The 17770-nt window shown below is 40.4% G+C and overlaps 1 long non-coding RNA gene across 1 annotated transcript in view; it reads right to left on the bottom strand.

Annotated features, from left to right (window-relative positions):
* The window catches only part of LOC137228596 (uncharacterized), a 114854-nt gene that overhangs the window by 22526 nt on the left and 74558 nt on the right, over window positions 1–17770 (bottom strand). Inside the window, exon 4 of the long non-coding RNA XR_010945311.1 lies at window positions 3459–3569. This is a non-coding gene — a long non-coding RNA (uncharacterized lncRNA). The remainder of the gene's footprint in view (window positions 1–3458; window positions 3570–17770) is intronic.

The following is a 17770-nucleotide window of genomic DNA, read 5'->3' as shown; positions in this document are numbered from 1 at the left end:
TGAGGGGCTTCCCTGGTGGCGCAGTGGTTGAGAGTCCGCCTGCCGATGCAGGGGACACGGGTTCGTGCCCCGGTCCGGGAAGATCCCACATGCTGCGGAGTGGCTGGGCCCGTGAGCCATGGCCGCTGAGCCTGCACGTCCGAAGCCTGTGCTCCGCAACAGGAGAGGCCACAGCAGTGAGAGGCCCGCGTACCGCAAAAAAAAAAAAAAAAAAACAACTCAGCGAGGAGGAGGCCTGCGACTGGCAGCCCCAGTACCCCAACGTATGGAGGAAACCTCATGAGCAAATACAAGGGCCAGTTTTTGAGATACCAAGTGCCGTGCTGGGGCCACAGCAGCCGGCTGGAGAGCACATGGACATTTGGTCTGTGTCTGGACAGCAGCTGGACATGGCTCTGGGTACAGCAGGCTCAGCCGAACAGGTATATCCCTGGAAGAGAGTCTCTTCAATCCAGGAAAGGATCACCTCCAAACAGGAAAGCTTTAATATACAGGCTTTTTAGCTACAGCTACATGGAATAATTTTTGTGACTAGGGCATGTTTTCTTTCTTTTAAATTGTGTCTTAGCCAAAACTACTGTGAACTACGAAAAGGACCTACATTCCCCCATGAGCCACAGAACATTAATGTGTGAATCTGATCTTTAAACCCTTCATGCTGGGCATCATAGGAGGCACTAGACCAGTTGCCCCACATTATGTTCCTCTATTTTAGGTCCTGAAAGTCTACTACAAGAAGTCTACAAGAAGTGGCAGATTTTATCAATGAGCAAATACAGTGGAACTGGATGGCTAACATGCAAGGGGGGTTGGGTGGTTTATCATAGAGGAAAGAAGGCATCTTCTTAGAATGAAAATCAGGAAAAAAAGTCCATGGAGCTAATTTCAAACTCAGAGTCTTATAAAGGAATTAAAAAGACTTGAGCAGGAACATGCTTTCTTTACAAGTTAGGTTTACTCAGGGACTCAGGGGAGATTTGGATCAGCTTAAGACACAAGTTTTAGTCTTTTAGTCAGAACACTGGCTGTGGGAAAGGAAAAGGAAAAATATAAAAAGGCATCCTGATTAAAATCCAGGGATGAAAGCTTGCCTTAGGAGAAAAGTCAGAGAAAGTTAGAGACCACAAGGTTGGAGATCTCAACATGGATTTGAAAGGAAAAAAAGCTATACTGTTACCTAACTGCTTAAAAAACTGCAACCAGAGATGTGTGGGACACTGTACTTATCACCAGATCAGAGGGGGTGATGAGGCCAAGGTAATCCAACAGAGGAAGAAGGGAGACCACAGAGGGTGAGGGAATGATAGCCTGGGGACATGAGAGCTCAGGAAACTCTCCAGGGCCACCCTCTCCAAGTGCCAAATGGCAAATTAATAAGAACGATGGGGCAACAACCCTTGGATGATTGGAACACTTAGAGGACACACAGAATATCTGCATTGATTGGAGAGGGGAAACCAGGAAAAGCAGTACGAAATAGGAATTAGCAAGTGAATATCAAGATCTGGAGGCTGACACAGAGCTGTACAGTGAGAAAATGTGCCTGAGATATGCAGGGATTTTGTGTTGAGAAGAAAAGATGGTAAAGTGCAGCCTGGCTGAGTAATGACTGATTGACTCCTGGTCTGGCTTAGAGGCTGGGCCTATCTGAGGATACCTCCTGGTGGAATTACATGACTCGGGGAAGAAACATGCAAGGGATTGGATGGTTTATCATAGAAACCACCCAGAAACTGAGCCAGCTTGAAAGGAGAGGAGAAGCGCTTGTTGGCAGAAAGAACAGTTTCAACTCACGTGTATGTGTTTCCTTAACATGATGAGCTTGGGGCTGGTGCCATGAGAATCATGTGAGTCCTACTGACTGCACAGGATTAAGTCAGATTTGAAGAGGACGGGGCATTCTGGTGTGTGCCCAGGGTGTCGGGGCTGCAGAGGGAAGCCCGGCTTTGCAGAAGGAGTCTCCTCTTACTATAGAGAGAGCAAACCAGGAAAGCGGGAGTTGGGGCATTCATCTTTGAACTTCAATGAACAAGCCAAAATTTTAATTTTCAAGTTTTTTTGAACTTTAAGAATGAAAGAGAATGCATATTCAAATCTGAGACACGGGCATACTGCAGGCACTGTGTTACTTGAACTATGTTTAGGGTGGCTGGCAACTAATTTCATATAATCATCCCTGGCAAGCTATATTGAACTGCATGGCTACAGATCTAAGTAGATTTAGGATATGGAAATGGAAATGACTTTTTGGCCTAGGGTACAGTATGGACTTGGAGCTGCTTTAAGTAAAGCCCTGTCCTGATGCCATGTCAGAGGGCATTAAACGTTGACCCCAGGCTTGGCAATTAATGGATTAAGGGGTTAGACTCCCCCCACTCCCAGCCAAATTTAGCCTGTGTCCTGTTTTTGGACTGGCCACCAACTAAGAATAGTTTTTACATTTTTCAAGGGTTGGAAAACAAACAGACAAATAAAGAAGAGTATGCAACATAGACCATGTGTGACCCCCAAAGCCTAAAATATTACTATTTGGATCTTTACAGAAAAAATTTGCTGACCTGGGAGAAAACACTTCCTTCTCTCCACATTCCCAACTCAGCCCACCAACACTGTGCCTTTCTTTGAGAAGTGCAGGGTAAAGAGCTTTAACTTCTCTCTCACCCCTCCCCCAGAGAAATGAATGGCTAATGATTGCTGAGAAGCACCATAGGTTGGGTCCTGTCCCACATAATGAGAGCCGGCACTACTCTGCCCCAAAAGGAGAGGTCAGCTCTTTCCTTCCCACTGTCCTGGCCCCGGCTTGGCCTGGTGAGTGGGTTTATGAGATCATGTCTGGACAAGGGTCTACTCGACCAAGTCAGCACTCCCCACTGGCAAGTCCCTTAGTCCAGGCTTCTGTGGAGGTAAGAGTAGGTAACCACAATTTGGCTTTGGGCCCAAGCTGCATTTTTCATGTAACTCTTACCCATGACCCCCAGGGGGCTGCTGTGCATAATCCTGGCCCATCAATAAAGTGATGTCAGGAGTCTTAGCTGGTGACTCACGGCTGCCTTCACATGACAAGAAGTCAGTTGGGTAGGCAGGTTCCATCCTCCAATGGTTTTGTTCATGTGCATGGCTCCTTGAAGCTCTTGTACAGATGGAAAATTGAGGAAACTCTTTTGGGGAGGTCTTATCTTTCTCTTAGAGATTCACATTTTGTTATAAAGAACATAGTGATTATATCATTAAGTCTTTAGAATTAGACATACTCGGGCTCAAGCACCAGCCAGCTGAGTCACTTACTGTCCTTATCAACCTTTGGCAAATTCCTTTAACCTGTCTGTGACTCAGTTTTTTCATCTGTTAAATGGGGTTAATAAATAGTACTATTATAGATAGCATGCTTTTGAATGCCATTTACAGAAAGCGCAACTAAAAAATGGCTAAACAATAAAATAATTTATTGCCTCACATACCCGGTAGTTCAGAAGTTAGGCAGACATAAGGGTTGGTTGATTCAGCAGTGCCATCAAGGACTTCCATTCTTTGTATTTTTCTGCTCCGCCATCAACAGCGTCAGCTTCTTCCTACAGAACAGGAATGCAGAGTGTTTTGGTTTTTTCGGTTGTCACTAACTACCAACTTGAAGACTCAGTGACAGGGCAGACTAAACCTAATGTGGGGTGCTAAAAGGGGAAAGGGGTGGACTGCAGTGGTCTCTGTTAGTGCCTCATCCACGTCCCCTCACCCTTATTACATCAGGGCACAGTGGCTCAACTTCCAACTGCCAGAACAGGCACTTCTTTACCTGACAGCTTTACCTGGCTTCTAGAGCCCGTATCAGGACAGAAGAGCCAGGGTGTAGCACATCCATCCACCTAGCTCCCTCAAGAAGGATAGCATGGAAGCCTTCTATTCCAGCCCCCAAAGTTTCCCAGGCAGGTTTAACACCAGTGGCTCACTCTGCTAGCTGACTCAGTAAGGTGCCCTGTTTGGACTGCCTTCTATCTGTCCTACTTCTGCATTTCCTGTGCCTCCAAACCCCTGTTCCTGAGTCTGGTTTTTCTAGACGGTTACCTTCAAAGCAGCTAGGAAACCACCTGATGACTTTAAAAACTTATAACCCAGGAAAAAGAAACAAGCATTTATCATGCCTATTCTATATAGGATAAAATTACCTTAACAAACATTTGACAAGAAGAAGTCTTTTTACATAAGTCCTCTAGCTGATATATGGAGAAATGATTGAATTAAAAATCCTCATTTGCATCCACTAAAGAATTACTGAATCTAGGTAATGATCATCAATGACTTCTAACCTCAAAACAGAGAGACAAGTGGATATCCTGATATACCTTCTATTGGAAGTACATAACACCACCTGTGGCATGGTCTTGTCCCCCCAAATTCAGTGCTGAATCTGATCAAGCCTCTAGACCTATTACCAGTTCACAGGAAATGCAAGGAATAAGGAACATGTCAAACCCCACTCCAGGGAGGCAATCAGCAAAATCCAAACTGAGAACTCCACAGGACAAACCAACCAAGTTCTTCTAGAAAAAAAGAAAATTAATCACAAGAAAGAAAAAGGAAATAGAGAGGAGAATCAATAGACTTAAAGAGACGTATTGGGACTTCCCTGGTTGTCTAGTGGGTAAGACTCCATGCTCCCAATGCAGGGGGCCCAAGATTTGACCCCTGGTCAGGGAACTAGATCCCACATGCCACAACTAAGAAGTCTGCATGCCACAACTAAAGATCCCACATGCCACAACTAAGAAGTCTGCATGCCACAACTAAAGATCCCGCATGCCGCAATGAAGACCCCACATGCCGCAACTAAAGACCCAGCGCAGCCAAAATAAATAAATAATAAATAAATTTGAAAAAAGAGAGAGACGTATTAACCAGCTGGAATGACGAAACTTTTCTGGATTATCCATTAGGGCAAGGGAAATAGAGTGGGTGAGAAGAAATGAAGAGGGGAGAACAGAGGGGGAGAGCCAAGACGAGATCTTTGTCCTCTTTTCAAGCAACTTGTCCTTTAGAGAAAAGACTATGTTTATTCAATGAGATTTACCTACTAATTAACTAGTTGTCACAGCAGAACAGCTTCTTCCTATCAGAGAGGGAAAAGAGATGAGAAATGGAGTTGGAGCAGGCTTTGAAAATGAGAATGCAAACTTAAAGAGTATTCGGTATTCTATTTTTAAAGTATATTTAAACCCAACCTAGAAACCCTGGAGTTTATAAGATCTTGTTGGGAAAGGCGGGGTTTCTAAGCCATTTATTATTAAAACCTTCTTGTCTTTGCCCTCTCCTCTGCTTTTCTTCTTATTTCCTTCTTACAAAGAAGAGACAATTTCTCCCTTTTCCTGTGAGCAAAGCATCCATTCATCTCTAAGGAAACAGCACCTGTGCCCCAGTGAGGCTCATGGAGCTGAAATGCAAGGACCTCTTCTGACATCAGAGAGAGTGTGAATGTAAAAGCTTTCCATGTGCTTACTTGAGGGGCGGCTTTTCTGAGTTGCTGGCTTGCTTTCGAAGGCAAGAAAGGAGACTATATTAGTTAGCATAAATACTTGCTTCAGCATTCCCCCCATTTATTCTACCTGAGCAGGTGCATGGTCCTTTAATCATAACTGTCAAGAAAGGAAACCTTGCAATTTCCATCATTTAAAAAAAGAGAGAAAGATGAAATAGAGAGAAGGAGTGAAGGAGAAGAACAGAGTATGAGAAAAAGATACATATACTGAAAGATAGGGAGTTGGGGAGAAAGTGGGGTCAGGGACAGAAAGGAGGAAAAGAATGAACACAGGTTTTTACATTTTTCTTTGAGTTTTTGTGAATAACAGATAGCTCATTGACTAGCCAAAGATGGTTTAAAAAGATTTATCTCACAGATAGTGTGGGAAACTAAAGGCCTTCCAGAATGCTCAAAAAATAAAGGAAGAATATTCAAGAGAAAGAATTCATTTCAGTTACAAGTTATTCGCATTCAACCCTCCTCACCTTCTGAGGGAGGTAGATATTGTAGAGGACTCTATTTTTCTTTTTTGACTGAGCACATATGGGGATACATTTTACAGAAGCCTAGGAGCGGGGGACATAAGTTGCTTTATAAGAAATGAGATAGAGGGATAGAAAGATCTAGAGGAGCACAGAAAGTTGTGGAGAAGACACGGGAGAGGAAGCATGAAGACACACGCACACGCGTGTAATACACATACACATGCAGAGAGAGAGAGAGAGAGAGAGAAAGAAACTGAAAGTTCAAGGCAGACTGGGGTGAGAGTACGACAAGGACAAGTGCTTTTGGTTTGCAGGAGTAAAGTGCAAAAACCCAAAGAGAGGGACAATCACCTCCAGCTTAACCTCCAGTTAGAAAAATGTGCCAAAACTTTCTCGTCTCACCATGCAGAGGGAGAACATATCTTATCAGGGAGCCATCCAATGAGAAATCTGATGAGAAAGTAATTGCAGTTCCCTGCTATGCTCACCCAAATCCTTGAGGCAGCTGAACAACCACTGCTTGGGTTGTCACAAGTTGTAAGCTTATCTCACAAATTATCAACATCAAAATTATAAAATCGCAATTTAGCCAACGCATCATCAGTGGGTAAGGCAGCTGCCATTATGCATTCAGCTCCATTCTAGACTCACTTCCCGTAGTTTGACAGAGAGGGGTTTCTACTTGACTCATTGAAAACTTGAGCAGTCCGAACTATGCCAACTATCTGATACTACAACACCTCTCCATTTTTTAAAGTCAATGTACCAAAAGGCGACTCCGACTCTTCCATTTATGATAGAAAGGCATTGCATTGTTTAGCCCAGGTGTTATTTACATGGCTGTCAGGAGAAGTAAGATTTACAATGGCCCAACATGCCAAAACCTTACATGATGTCCGGCATGCTCACTAAAATGTCCTTAATACTCCTTGCTGTAATTTACAGCATGAAATCAAAAGGAATGAGGGTATTTTTAAAGTCCTTATGACTGACTGATGCCTATATCAAATAATCTGCTTTGAAAGATAGTCACAAATGATTATCCCACCATTAAGAAGGAACCATGCTACGAATAAGAGAACTCGGAGAAAGCAAGTATAACAAACATTACAAATCACTACTAAAGTGAAATGTATTAGAAAAAAATACAAATCCAGTAGAAAATTCTCTCTGGAGGGCATGGACTTGAGCACTATGTAGGTATTTATTTATTTTACTTGTGTCTGATCTATTGTACTTCCAAAAACTATGATGAGGAGTTTAAAAGAATCATATATACAAAAAAACACTGTATAGAAAAGTAGGTAAATTAATAACTTAAATACATAAGCTATTGTGAAACAACTCTGTTAAGCGTTACATATAGTACTAGCAACAAAGGCAAAAAGAATAAGAGGGCTTCCAAATGACTCATTCCTAATACAAAAAAAAGTACTGAATACATATATAAATAAATCTTTGTAGAAATAAATTCTTCAGGAGAGGAGAACATTTTCCTTGTATAAAATTCTATGAGATATTTACCACATACATCCTCATCCAAAAACCATAAAACAACACAATATCTTCAACATCCTTCTTATTGGATCCAATGTCTGGGAGACTTTTTCTATAAGAATAGTCACTAATACTTGGGCATAAAGCAAATTACTGAAATGTTTATAACCTCCAAAATTCAGTTTGGGGAATTATGTCAAGCATCCTTTTTGCAACAATGCTAAATGTTCACAGGTTTCAAAAACGAACTGATTTCTGTCCCACCACCCAGCTTTTCCTACCTCTTCATAGAAGGGTCTGAGTAAGTAATGACAGGACTCACAAATTTGGGGTGGTGGGAGGTATGGTGGTGAGAGAGACAAGCAACACCAGGAATCCAGCTATTGCAAATACTATCATGCAACCTTATAAAGTAAAAACTGAGGTAAACTTAAAGGAGCTTCCTAAAATCCTAGAAAATCAGTATTAGCCAATCAAATCAAAGTATTAGAACTGATTTTTGCAGCGGGGGGAGCAACTGCTCATTATCTTTTGTCATGGAGGTTCATTTGATAGAGCATGAATGCCTTTCATCTTTACCACTTCTCAATTCAGACACTGCTTAATTGGGTTAACAGAAACTTTTAAGGTTTTGATAGTCTTTTAATTCACCTGCACAAACAGGGACAGTTGGAATTCAATTTTGGAAAGTATGATACGGCCATTTAAAAAAGCTTTACTTTATTCTCCCTGAACTCATTTTTGGCATCTTATTAACATTTTCCAAATTGAATGAATCTGTTCCTTTGTGTTAGCAGATAACTTAAGAACAGGGAGAGACCAGCAGTCATTAGCAATTTATCGTCCTTGCTGATAAACTGGAAACTGGGCTGCCCAGAACATTAAGTTATAAGGGCAGCAGAGACATCTCAAGAGTCAGTGATGCAGACTGAATGATGTCACAGCACACTCTGCTTCCTCCAAGTGCATCAGCCAGCCGAGGACTTTCCTTTCACTCCTTCAACTCTGCAGAAGTTCACAATCACATGCGTTTTTCCCAGAGAGCTCTGCTAAGTTACCGTGTCTTGACATAGCTGTAGTCTTAAACTAACCAAACAAAATAAGGAAGGAAAAATAGCTACAAAAACTAACAAAGCAAAGAAGCGAGAGGAACCACTTTCTCACATACATAAAATGCATCCATATGTACGAGAAAAGAACTTGTCACAAATATATAGGAATGTCGTGAATATTGCTTTAATTTTTATTTACCTTTTTTTTTTTTTTTTTTTTTTTGCGGTACGCGGGCCTCTCACTACTGTGGCCTCTCCCTTTGCGGAGCACAGGCTCCGGAAGCACAGGCTCAGCGGCCATGGCTCACGGGACTAGCCGCTCCGCGGCACGCGGGATCCTCCCGGACCGGGGCACAAACCCGTGTCCCCTGCATCGGCAGGCAGACCCTCAACCACTGCGCCACCAGGGAAGCCCTATTTACTTATTTTTTAACATCTTTATTGGAGTGTAATTGCTTTACAGTGTTGTGTTGGCTTCTGCTGTATAACAAAGTGAATCATCTATGTGCATACGCATATCCCCATATCCCCTCCCTCTTGCGTCGCCCTCCCACCCTCCTTATCCCACCCCTCTAGGTGGTCGCAAAACACCGAGCTGATCTCCCTGTGCTTTGCAGCTGCTTCCCACTAACTATCTATTTTACATTTGGTAGTGTATATATGTCAATGCTATTCTCTCACTTCGTCCCAGCTTACACTTCCCCCTCCCTGTGTGCTCAGGTCCGCTAAGTCTGTGTCGTTATTGCTGTCCTGCCCCAGGTTCATCAGAACCACTTTAATTTTTTTTAGATTCCATATATATGTGCTCGCATGTGGTATTTGATTTTCTCTCTCTGACTTACTTCACTCTGTATGACAGACTCTAGGTCCATCCAACTCACTACAAATAACTCAATTTCATTTCTTTTTATGGCTGAGTAATATTCCATTGTATATATGTGCCACATCTTCTTTATCCATTCATCTGTCGATGGACACTTAGGTTGTTTCCATGTCCTGGCTACTGTAAATAGAGCTGCAGTGAACACTGTGGTACATGACTCTTTTTGAATTATGGTTTTCTCAGGGTATATGCCCAGTAGTGGGATTGCTGGGTTATATGGTAGTTCTATTTTTAGTTTTTTAAGGAACCTCCATGCTGTTCTCCATAGTGGCTGTACCAAATTACATTCCCACCACAGTGCAAGAGGGTTCCCTTTTCTCCACACCCTCTCCAGCATTTATTGTTTGTAGATTTTCTGATGATGCCCATTCTAAGTGGTGTGAGGTGATACCTCATTGTAGTTTTGATTTGCATTTCTCTAATGATTAGTGATGTTGAGCATCCTTTCATGTGTTTGTTGGCAATCTGCATATCTTCTTTGGAGAAATGTCTATTTAGGTCTTCTGCCCATTTTTGGATTGGGTTGCTTGTTTTTTGATGTTGAGCTGCATGAGCTACTTATAAATTTTGGAGATTAATCCTTTGTCAGTTACTTCATTTGAAAATATTTTCTCCCATTCTGAGTGTTGTCCTTTCGTCTTGTTTATAGTTTCCTTTGCTGTGCAAAAGCTTTTAAGTTTCATTCAGTCCCATTTGTTTATTTTTGGTTTTATTTCCATTATTCTAGGAGGTGGGTCAAAAAGGATCTTGCTGTGATTTATGTCATAGAGTGTTCTGTCTAAGCTTTTTTCTAAGAGTTTTATAGTGTCTGGCCTTACATTTAGGTCTTTTATCCATTTTGAATTTATTTTTCTGTATGGTGTTAGGGAGTGTTCTAATTTCATTCTTTTACATGTAGCTGCCCAGTTTTCCCAGCACCACTTATTGAAGAGGCTGTCTTTTCGGCATTGTATATTCTTGCCTTCTTTATCAAAGATAAAGTGACCACAGGTGTGTGGGTTTCTCTCTGAGTTTCTATCCTGTTCCATTGATCTATATTTTTGTTTTTGTGCCAGTACCATATTGTCTTGATTACTATAGCTTTGTAGTATAGTCTGAAGTCAAAGAGCCTGATTCCTCCAGCTCTGTTTTTCTTTCTCAAGATTGCTTTGGCTATTCGGGGTCTTTTGTGTTTCCATACAAATTGTGAAATTTTTTGTTCTAGTTCTGTGGAAAATGCCATTGGTAGTTTGATAGAATTGCATTGAATCTGTAGATTGCTTTGGGTAATATAGTCATTTTCACAATGTTGATTCTTCCAATCCAAGAACATCGTATGCCTCTCCATCTGTTTGTGTCACCTTTAATTTCTTTCATCAGTGTCTTATAGTTTTCTGCACACAGGTATTTTGTCTCCTTAGGTAGGTTTATTCCTAGGTATTTTATTCTTTCTGTTGCAGTGGTAAATGGCAGTGTCTCCTTAATTTTTCTTTCAGATTTTTCATCATTAGTGTATAGGAATGCAACAGATTTCTGTGCGTTAATCGAGTATACTGCTACTCTACCAAATTCATTTATTAGCTCTAGTAGTTTTCCTCTATCATCTTTAGGATTCTCTATGTATAATATCATTTCATCTGCAAACAGTGACAGCTCTACTTCTTCTTTCCAATTTGGATTCCTTTTATTTCTTTTTCTTCTCTGATTGTTGTGGCTAAAACTTCCAAAAGTATGTTGAATAACAGTGGTGAGAGTGGGCAACCTTGTCTTATTCCTGATCTTAGAGTAAATGGTTTCACTTTTTCACCATTGAGAACAATGTTGGCTGTGGGTTTGTCATATATGGCCTTTATTATGTTGAGGTAGGGTTCCTCTATGCCTACCTTCTGAAGAGTTTTCATCATAAATGGGTGTTAAATTTTGTCGATAGCTTTTTCTGCATCTATTGAGATGATCATATGGTTTTATCCTTCAATTCGTTAATATGGTGTATCACATTGATTGGTTTGTGTATATTGAAGAATCCTTGCATTCCTGGGATAAACCCCACTTGATCATGGTGTATTATCCTTTTCATATGCTGTTGGATTCTGTTTGCTAGTATTTTGTTGAGGATTTTTGCATCTATGTTCATCAGTGATACTGGTCCATAGTTTTCTTTTTTTGTGACATCTTTGTCTGGTTTTGGTATCAGGGTGATAGTGGCCTTGTAGAATGAGCTTGGGAGTGTTCCTCCCTCTGCTATATTTGGGAAGAGTTTGAGAAGGATAGGTGTTAGCTCTTCTCTAAATGTTTGATAGCATTCTCCTGAGAAGCCATCTGGTCCTGGGCTTTTGTTTGTTAGAAGATTTTTAATCACAGTTTCAATTTCAGTGCTTGTGATTGGTCTGTTTATATTTTCTATGTCTTCCTGGTTCAGTCTCAGAAGGTTGTGCTTTTCTAAGAATTTGTCCATTTCTTCCAGGTTGTCTATTTTATTGGCATATAGTTGCTTGCAGTAATCTCTCATGATCCTTTGTATTTCTGCAGTGTCAGTTGTTAGTTCTCCTTTTTCATTTCTAACTCTATTGATTTTAGTCTTCTCCCTTATTTTCCTGATGAGTCTGGCTAATGGTTTATCAATTTTATTTCTCTTGTCAAAGAATCAGCTTTTAGTTTTATTGATCTTTGCTATTGTTTCCTTCATTTCTTTTTCATTTATTTCTGATCTGATATTTATGATTTTTTTCCTTCTGCTAACTTTGGGTGTTTTTTTTGTTCTTCTTTCTCTAATTGCTTTAGGTGTAAGGTTAGGTTTTTTATTTGAGATTTTTCTTGTTTCTTGAGGTAGGATTGTATTGCTATATACCTCCCTCTTAGAACTGCTTTTGCTGCATCCCATACGTTTTGGGTCATTGTGTTTTCATTGTCATTTTTTTCTAGGTATTTTTTAATTTCCTCTTTGATTTCTTCAATGATCTCTTGGTTATTTAGTAGCATATTGTTTAGCCTCCATATGTTTGTGTTTTTTACAGATTTTTTCCTGTAATTGATATCTAGTCTCATAGCGTGTGGTCGGAAAAGATACTTGATATGATTTCAATTATCTAAAATGTACCAAGGCTTGATTTCTGACCTAAGATATGATCTGTCCTGGAGAATGTTCCATGAGCACTTGAGAAGAAAGTGTATTCTGTTGTTTTTGGATGGAATGTCCTATAAATATCAATTAAGTCCATCTTGTTTAATGTATCATTTAAAGCTTGTGTTTCCTTATTTATTTTCATTTTGGATGATCTTTCCATTGGTGAAAGTGGGGAGTTAAAGTCTCCTACTATGATTGTGTTACTGTCGATTTCCCCTTTTATGGCTGTTAGTATTTCCCTTTTATATTGAGGTGCTCCTATGTTGGGTGCAGAAATATTTACAACTGTTATATCTTCTTCTTGGATTGATCCCTTGATCATTATGTACTGTCCTTCTTTGTCTCCTGTAATAGTCTTTGTTTTAAAGTCTATTTTTTCTGATATGAGAATTGCTACTCCAGCTTTCTTTTGATTTCCATTTGCATGGAATATCTTTTTCCATCGCCTCACTTTCAGTCTGTATGTGTCCCTAGGTCTGAAGTGGGTCTCTCGTAGACAGCATATGTATGGGTCTTGTTTTTGTATCCATTCAGCCAGTCTATGTTCCTGACCTCAGGGAACCAGTAGAGTTAGTAACTAAGAATGCATAGCCTCAAGAAAAAGTTTACCTCAAAGCACAATTCTAGCCTGTTACCTCCAGAAGTACTGCTCTTTCCCTCCCTCCTCAAGACACCAGAAATAAGTTCCATTTGTTGAGCTCTACTACATGTCAGGTACTGTGCTAAGTTTTAAACTTGTCACCTCATTTATCCTTATAAAAACCCTGTGCACTGGACATTAATGTTCCACTTTGTCAAATGAGGAAATTGAGGGTTAAAGAGCTTGCCCAAAATCACAGACCTAGTAAGTAACAGCACTGAATTTCAAACCACTGAACAGCACTGATTCTATTGCAAGTTTGCAATTTGTTGTGAAAATATGAGATTGAACTACGTATAAAGTCATGTTGAAGAGTTGCTTACTTCTTGTACAAATGCAACTGGCTTGCAAAGAAAACATATACAGTGTTCAAAGATGCCTGAAACCATCTGCTTGATTTTCCTCTAACTATACAATACAATGGAGTTAATATGGATTTTGGAGTCAAAACCTAAATTCAGTCTCAGCTCTGCCACTTCCTGGAGAACTGAATCTTAGACAAGTCTCACAAACCATCTAAGCCTCATTTTCTTATCTTTAAAATCAGGAAAATGATAGTATCTACCTCACAGCGTTCTTGTGAAAGCACATTTGTGAACATGTTTTGAAATTTTATGTCTCTATTTAAATCTTATCTGCTTATTAAACAAAATGAAGCATCAAAAATACACATGGAAATCCTTGATATATTGGAAACATTGTTAGACTGATAATCAGAAAAATATGTGTTCTAATTTTATTTATTCATCAGTCAAATGAGGAAACTCAACTAGATGATTTCTAAGGCCCCTTCTAACTCTACCCCTCTGAGAATACCCATGTGGACTATAGAACTGAAGCTGATATTGCAGTTTTTGTTTTGTGTTAGTGCCACCCAGAGAGAATATTTATTGAGATGAATAAAAGCAGTAGGTTGCATTTTTGTCGTATTTTCCTTGACATCAGAATAATGGCCACAGTGAGATATTATATTAAACTTTGTTGTCAGGGTGCTGCCCATTGATCAGAAAGAGACTCCTGAGAAAAGCAGTGAGATGATATGAATTGAAATATTACCATTTAGCTCAGCCAAACAAGGAAAGTAGAAGCAACTTACTTTTCTTGGAATGGTCTGCAAGTGCTTGTGTTCACATAGGCTATAACAAAACCCAAAAGTCAACAGCCTAAACCATAATCTTTGGAACTGGGTAGAGTGGCACATGCAATATTATAGTGTAGTTTTTTGGTCTAAAAATGAAAAAAATCTACTCTTTTTAGAATATAAACAGCAATCAGAATTTTCTTGTCTGGTGGGCAAAGGGAAAAAGCAGGAGGTGGTTCATATCAGATTTAGGTGGATGCAGTAGGAAGTGATATTTTTATGACTATTACAAGGGAACATGAATTAAAAGGGTTAAGGAATACCACTTTAGAGAGTTAAAAGAAACTATTCCTTAAAGGCTTTCTGTTTTAAATTTGGCAAGATATTTTTTTAACCAACCATAGATCTAAAACTGAAAAACAGCACATACTCAATACACACAACACTCAAGAGTGGCACCTCAAAACAAACAGAGATGCACTTGGAAACTAATGAATCAACTCACAAGAACATGAATCAAGGGCTTGATTACTAACCATGCTGTCCTGTATCGAGACTCCATGAGTTCCCCAGCATATTTGTGATTTCCTGTGTTGGAAATTTATTTTCAATGTTCCCTTCCTTTCAATGTTCAGAACAAATCATACTGAATTGTTGTGAGCACCTGAATAAAGGCCGTTTGCAAACATTAAATTTCCATCTCTCTTCTTGGCTGGTCATAGCAGAACACTGCAAAAAGCTTGTCTCCTAATACCTGCACATTGTTTCTCAAGTTGCCACTGAACCATATTTATACAATATAGCTAAGCAGCTGACCACTCTGTTCTTGTTGTGCCCTTTGATTACAATAATTTAATACCACTCAAAGCTGAGGGTAATTATTCTTGGATCAGTGTTTACACCTTGCTTTGGGCCACATTAAACAGCTAGTTACTTCTGAGAGGAAAGAAAAAATTATGCTGCCCTGTTTTCCTTCCCATGTTATGCTTTGAATATGGAATAGAACACACTGGTTTCACAGTGTTTTGGACAAAGTATACAGTTTTGAGGCTCGAGGCATCCTTGCTGACAACTGTTTATGAAGCACATTTATCATGCCTACCCAAGGGGGAATTTCAGATCGAGATTGAGCTGATATATGTGAAGTTCCTTCTCCAAGCTGGAGCTTTCCAAAGCACTTTCACCATCATGAATCGATATATTGACAGGATTGTTTGATGATCAATTTAGTGGAGGTAGTTAGATCTGGAATCAGGTCAAGTAAGTGAGTCTCATTTTCATGTGTTGGTCCCAGTGCCTCTAAATCCACATTATCACGGGTAAAACAGGACAAATCTGAGTAAGATCAGTGGATTGTATCAAAGACAATATTTGGCTGTGTTTTACAAGACGTTACCAGTGGGGAAATTGGGTACACAAAGTCTCTCTGTATTATATTTTTAAAATTGCATATGTATTATCTAAGTAAACATTTCAACTAAATAAAATCCACATTACCTGCATGGTTATTTAGATAACATTCATCGTGTGGTGCTTGCTAATACACAGAGTGGACAATCCTTCACTTTATGAGCCCAGAATCTCTGAGGCTCTGGATATTTCCATCTTTAGAGAGGGTTATCTCTCACTCACTCCCACCTCCACATACCTAGTACTGTCTCAAGCACCAGTCCTTAGTTGGCAGCCTCCAGGTGATAAATACATCCCTGGGCATAAACTTAGTTAGACAGTATAACCATTGTGTCAAGATTTAGTTTTTAAGAAGATCAATTTTGCTTTTTCTATTGCTTCTGTTGCCATTTTAAATTCTGCAAATGGCACTGCTTCCTTAAGTTATTTTCTAAGCTCTGAAGTCTTCCCTTTATGTCTGTATCTCTGGTTTTGTCAATCTTTTTTTTTGCGGTACGCGTACCTCTCACTGTTGTGGCCTCTCCCGTTGTGGAGCACAGGCTCCGGATGCGCAGGCTCAGCAGCCACGGCTCACAGGCCCAGCCGCTCCGCGGCATGTGGGATCTTTCCGGACCGGGACATGAACCCGTGTCCCCTGCCTCGGCAGGTGGACCCTCAACCACTGCGCCACCAGGGAAGCCCTTGTCAACCATTTTTTAAATCTCTTATTTAATTACTTAGGTAAATTATTTATTTTACCTCTTATTTAATTGCCTTACTTCATTGCATCGCCTATGGGATGCTTCCTAGTTGCTCCCTCTGATTTCATTGTTTAATGGCGTGAGTCTTCTTCAAAATTATGCTGTCATCTACCTTTTTGCAAATGTCCAGCATATATTTATGTTTGCCCTCTTTTAACTCATATTTGCTCAAAAGAAGGTCTATTATTACTACCTGCCTCTCCAAAGTGGCATTGGTTGACTGTATAGCTTTCCTCTCTTAATCTGGGCACCACCCAGCCCCCTTGGTCTTTAAGTTAGAGGGTTAGTGAGGGTTTGTTTGCTTGATCACTTTGGTACACGAAGTAGAATGGACAGAGGGTAAGCCTGTGGACAGTCAAGTTTACTTACTTTTTCTCTCTGTTTTTGTTGAACCACTGTACAGGATCAGCTCCAGCAATCTGGAGCAGAGTGCCCTGTCATTTGTAAAGGGGCAAAGGAAGGACTGCAGTCTAGCTCGAGATGTCTTGCCCAATTTGGGTTAGCTGACCATAGTCCTAAGAAGTCATTTTATAGAATAGCCCTGCAGGCTATGGGTGTTATGTTTTGTAAAGTCATCTGTGTCTTCTAAACACGGCCACCTTTGCTGTTATTTGCCAGCATCTGTGAAAATATCTCTGAATAGATGTATCACTTTCTCCCCTACCAAGGACTAGCAAAGTGAAGACAAGATTCCGAGAGAAACAAACAAGATCCTCTTGACCAAGCCAAACTCTTTGCCACATGCTGTTTCCTCTTCCTAAATGCATATCCCCAGTTTTTCTTCTTGCTAACTCCTACTAGGCCTTTGGTGATCAGCTAAAATGCCTTTGCCTCAGAGATGCAGTCACCAGTCATTCCATGAAATTTCAGTTTCTCTTCATTATACTCTATCAGAGGTCTGTTCTTCTTCTTCTTGGAATGTATCACAGTTTGTAACTATATATTTATTTGGGTTTTTTCTAATGTCAGTCTGTCCTACTAGCCTGTAAGTTCAATGAAAGTACAGATCATGTCCATTTAGTTTACCACTAGCTACCTAACGCCTGTCACAGTGCTAAGTACTCAGTAAATATTTATGGAATGAATGAACAGACAAGCTAAGACACAAGAGACTATGTTGTGTTTGATTTCTTCTGCAATTGCCTGTTCCCAGAGCCCCAAGGAAAACAGATACCAAGTACTGTGTAGATGTTGATTATTATCATTACTATTTTATCTGAACTTCTGGAACAGAACCTCCTTAAAAGTTAGGAGAGGGTTTCCCTGGTGGCGCAGTGGTTGAGAGTCCGCCTGCCGATGCAGGGGACACGGGTTCGTGCCCCGCTCCGGGAAGATCCCACATGCCGCGGAGCGGCTGGGCCCGTGAGCCA

The sequence above is a fragment of the Pseudorca crassidens genome, chromosome 8, assembly GCF_039906515.1.
Source record: "Pseudorca crassidens isolate mPseCra1 chromosome 8, mPseCra1.hap1, whole genome shotgun sequence".
In the NCBI taxonomy this organism is placed as follows: Eukaryota; Metazoa; Chordata; class Mammalia; order Artiodactyla; family Delphinidae; genus Pseudorca; species Pseudorca crassidens.
The sequence above is the reverse complement of the archived record's forward strand: the minus strand, read 5'-3'. Positions and strand labels throughout refer to the sequence as shown.